Here is a 5,712-nt window from a genome sequence, read left to right on the forward strand (position 1 = left end):
GTTGAGCAATGTGTGTATCATTATGTGAATATATGTTTTTACATTATGTGTCATTTCGTCTTGATGAATTGACATACATCAGAAAACAAATGGAGTTTACCTTCACAAGTATGGTAATTAATTTATTGTTATAAACAAAGTTTACCTCCATTGTATACAAACATTTGATAAACTATGGAAGTATAGTTTATGTTGCTTTTACATTATAAACGATTATAATAAACTATAATAGGTATAGTTTATGTCTCATTATACTTCAAACTCTTTACCTAAGGTTTTCAGTTCACGTAAATCTGTTAATGAATAAATTTGTGAGACATTCGCTTCGCGTTACATCCAAGTAACGAAATCAAAAGTCCTGTAAATTGTAACCAGAGTCTTTTGTAGGGAGAACGTGATAGTTGTGTATAGATCTATATTGGGTCTGACAAACCCACACCTGAGCTGCATGCAACAGCTAGACCGGCAGGTCTGGGGTGACAAGTGTCATTTAACTTGCGACGCCTGAAGAACGTCGTATTACGAGGCCGTCTGAGTCACAGTATGGTTATAATAACTCACATGTGGTATTAACAAAACATAAGATTTACGGGTTTTACTTCTAACCTTAACGAGTTTATGTCGATTTAAACTTGCACAAATTTCTTTAAGTATGGTAAAATACTTGTACACTTCGGTCTTGACTTTTAAGACTACAATGCATTACATAAGAAAATATGGGATCTTTCTTGAACAAACATCATTTTTACAAGAAAATGATTTTAGCATCACCTTCAAAAGCTTATGAACTCACCAACTTAATTGTTGACCCTCTTTCAAAACTACTTGTATTCTCAGGAAATCAGTAAACAGGTAATCGGCTGCTTTTGAGGATGGAATGCTAAGGCGTCAAACATTGTATTTTTGTCAACATAATGTAATTGATTCAGAAACATGTAAACACGTACTATGATGTAACTTTTTCAATTATATTTATGTTGGTTGTGTTTACTTTGATCACTATTAAAATTGTTGTTATGATACTACACATGAAGTCCTCCACCCCCGGACGTTTCCGCCATCCTTGGTTTGGGGGTGTGACAAAAAAGAACAATTCTTAATAGTACAATAAATCTTTAGAGGTAAATAATTAATTGTATGCCACAAAATCTATATTTTAGTGGCATTTTTATATTATTTTCCACTAATAAATATGAATATTAGTGACACAATTTGTTAAACGCCACTAAATTCGTTAACTCTATAGTGACATATAAAATATGCCACTAAAAACATAATACAGTGGCATAAAAAATATGCCACTAAAACGTATGCCATTAAATATAGTTTTATTTGTAGTGTGTGTGTGTGTGTATATATATATATATATATATATATATATATATATATATATATATATATAAGCTTAGGTTATTGTATTCTAATTAATTATTGTGTGGATGTAGGAATGATTGTGGACCAATCATTTTAATTGTTTTAAGAAAGACATGTATCCATATTATTAAATTAAAAAAATAGAATAATACCATTTAAATAAAAGAAGGGTAAAAATGTATATTTCCATTGCTTTCAAATTAGTAAACACAATTTTAAAAATGAAATTTTCTGATTTTAAGGGATTTTTTTATTATCTTAATTTTGAATTTTGTTTTTTTAATTAATTCAATTTTAATTCTGTCATAATGTTATTCTGTTAGAATGATGTTCTATGATATTGTTTGTTATAATCTTATTCTATTAGAATATTAATGAAGGATAATAAAATTCTTGAACCTGAAATTGAATAATAACAACATTCTAATATATTCATACACATCCGAACTTAAATACAAATTCATAAGTATTCTTACAGACTGATACATTTTAATATAATTGGACATATTCTAACAGAATGTCATCAAAATGAATAAAATTCTTAAGAATAACATTCTCAAATATACAATTATTAAACAAATACACTTAATCTTCTTCAATAGTCCAAATAATCGACTTGTTTACACTTAATCTTCTTCAATACAACTTGTGACTGAACTCAACTCCAAGTCTTTCTCTTGTATGATCAATCCTTGATTCCTTTTTCAAGACATTCTAAAAGAGTAACTCATTACCAAATGAAAAAGAAAAAACTAAAGTCCTTTGTGCAAATCTGTAGACATGTGAATTGCACCAAAACTCATAACCATGAATTATAGAAATACACAAATCATAGAGGAAATATCAAGATTCCATTAGGATATAATCGGAATTCGATATTCCATTCCGACATAATTGAAATTCAAGATTCAATTCTGGAAGAATTACCCTCACCATTATTATAAACACATCTTCCCAAACTAGAAATACATAGATATATTATCCAATAGTAATTAGTTTTTCAAAACTCATCAATAGTGTTAAAAAAATCAAATTTATAAAGGGTGAACAACAACTATAAAGCTTTGAACTTCCTGTTATGTTCTTTTGGATTTAATTTGGACCTAAATTATGCTTTACTGGAGAAAATAACCCATGATGATACACCCTTCAAAAAAATGTCATTCTCGTTCATGAATTATTTCAAGCAACCACATGCAATCAATCTACCTAATTCGATACACTTTCTACAACACAGAAAGAAGCTCCAAATCAACTTTTAACCAAAAAAAAAATACCCCACCAAAATTAATGCACAAAGAAACCAAATCATAAACACAACGATTACGCTAAATAAATAATATAAATTCAACGAAATAAGACATTCACATGAACGTAAAAACATGTTGAGAATTGAATTGGTTTAAGCCTCTTACACAATTAACAATTGCAAAAAATAAAAGCCTCACTGTGTTGCAACTTGAATTTAAAAAACGAAAGTTATAGACATTAAAATTCAAAACTTAGAATCGATACATGTCACAGATTCTAATATTCTAATTTCTGAATGTTTATGTACAACTCCCAAACATACAAAATCAAATTCTTCTATTGATCAATCGAATCCATGAATTAAACCCTAACAATTTTATTTAATATTTAAACGATTGAAACTTTTCCAAAAAAATTAATACCATATCGTGTATTGATTCGAATTTAAATGTATAACAAACAATGAGGATAGTTGAATCGATACTTTACCCGATTGAAACAAAACCTAGTTTGAAGGACCATTCGATTGTCAATTTTTTGGGTTCTTTTTTGGCGCCGTTACAGCCTACTCGCTGTCATAGATGTCGGGGTGAAGAAGATGACAGTCGGCCGGCGAAAGGTGGAGGACAAGCAGTGAACGACCCGACTAGTGTTATGAATGATGTGATAGAGACGATGACGAAATGGAGTTGCCAACTGTGATAGTCCGATGGGGAAGGAAGACAACGTGAGTGTAGGGAGGTATGGTTTTGTAGGGTTAGAAAAACTAATTTCCCTTGTTTAAAGGAAATTAAATAATTTAATTATTTACCATAATTAAGCATAGCAAATATTACTATTTTACCCTATCTAGGTTTTTGAAATGATTGGCCCACAATCATTCTTATATCCACACAATAGATAGTTGGAATACATGAACATACCTCACTCTCTCTCTCTCTCTCTCTCTCTCTATATATATATATATATATATATATATATATATATATATATATATATATATATGATATGGTTCACTTGAGATTAAAAAAAATTAGAGATCTTGAAATTCAACCTCAGCCACATATTTCTCATTTGCCGCTTTAACGTTCCACCGTACCGGCAGTAGTGGGGTATGACTAATCATAAATGATTGTACATATATCTCTGTTCACAGATTGAGTAATCATATATGATAATGACAATTGGTAGTAGAAGAGGTGGTGATGATTGAGGTGGCGGTGGTATAAGTGACGGAGATGACAGTAGTGGGGTCGGATGGTATCAAAGGTGGTGGTAGTGGTGGTGGCAGTGGCGGTTGTGGGGATGGTGGCGGAGGAGAAAGGAACGAGCGACGCTATATAATCATTTATGATTATAACATGCATGCTACGCCGGTATGCTAGAGGTTAGTGCGGTAGATGTAAAATATGTGGCTGAGGTTGAATCTCAAGATCTCTATTTTAATTTTGATCTCAATGGCACCTATATATATATATATATATATATATATATATATATATATATATATATATATATATATATATATATATATATATATATATATATATAATGAAAGACCCGTAAAATTTACTTGTGAAAACCATCGCGTGAATTACAAGCTATGAATACACTCTTTCATGTTGGCTTTCTCTTTCAATTCAATGCATGGCTTCATTATCTCCGCTTTCTGAACTCGTACTATTTGCTTTTTGTCATATTAGCTCTTTCCTTCCAGAACATCCGAGTTTGAAAGGGAATGATTTAGATTTATGATATTACCTTTAAAGTTTGTATTAATTTTCATTTTCTTTTTATTCATGTTTTTTGAAAAACTAAATATTAAACAGTCTTGTTTAAATTTCTACCATTAAGTCTAGAAAACTAGAGAAAGTGGTAACACTCTAGTACCTTGCGTCTTTGCCGCATCATTTTTTTGAATGTCATTTCACTTTTTTGTCTTAGCAACAAATTCTTAACATTTCATAGGGAGTGTTAACACTTATAGCACTACATTTAATCAAAAATATGAAATTGGATGAAAAAAGTGGTTGGAACTGTTGATTGAGATAGTAGTCAATCACATGCAAACATCATTTCCTCTCTCCTCTCGTAAAGCCCTTAACAAACTTCATCTAACGAGCCCCTAGCAAGCGTTAGGGGTGGTGTTCATGTCAACTCAACATTTCTATCTTTGAAAGGCGACCAAGAAATCCAAAGGGAATTGCGAAAGTTTTAGCCAATAGTCATCATGGGATTTTAGTAAATTTCTTATGTATAAGTTACATTATATATTATTCTCTCATATGGTTACTATATATTGATAGCTACTTAATTGTTGACCCTAACATTAAATAAATAGGTAATAAATACATTTGTAGTTTTACATGATTTTAGTTGCATATATGATTCATTTACATAATTATAAGACATAAAAAAATTATAATTAAAAAAAAAAAAAAAACCATTCAGGTTGTCGATCGTCACAAAAAAACATCTTATGAATTACAAAAGACGAATAAATCAAAATTTTCTAAGTTATCAGATAAAATGTGAAAGAGATATCTATAAACCGGTATTGGGTCCCCGAAAACACTTAAAAGTGGCTCAATTATAACTCGTTATGTGACAAGATCATATGAACACCATTTTTGCGTGGGTTCTACAATTAGCCATTGGGTCAACAAAATTAACATCAATCAATTTTTTCTTTAATCTTATATTTCGTTCAAGGGTATTTAATACACGTTTTAGATGATAAATTTATAATTTTATTAATATGATCAACAATTTAGAACTAAAAGCAATTATCCAACAAAATATTTAATAAGATACTTGTAGAGCATTCGATAAACCTTTTTTAAATAACATAATATTATTAAAAGTGAAAGTAAGGTTAATGATACGAAACCATAAAAAAACATGGCATAAAAAATAAGACGAAATTAAAATGAAATTAGTTTATATATGTCTAGTGTAAAAAACACGATGTCAAGTTGTATCATGTTCGTGTTCAAACATCATGTTGAAAAAAAAGGATAATGACTTGAGAGGGTAACGTATTTTAGCTTTTGGTCACTAAATTATTTTTCGTGTTTTATTAACACT

Source organism: Lactuca virosa, chromosome 9 (genome assembly GCF_052849685.1).
Source record: "Lactuca virosa cultivar CGN04683 chromosome 9, Lactuca_virosa_CGN04683_v6, whole genome shotgun sequence".
Taxonomy (NCBI): domain Eukaryota; kingdom Viridiplantae; phylum Streptophyta; class Magnoliopsida; order Asterales; family Asteraceae; genus Lactuca; species Lactuca virosa.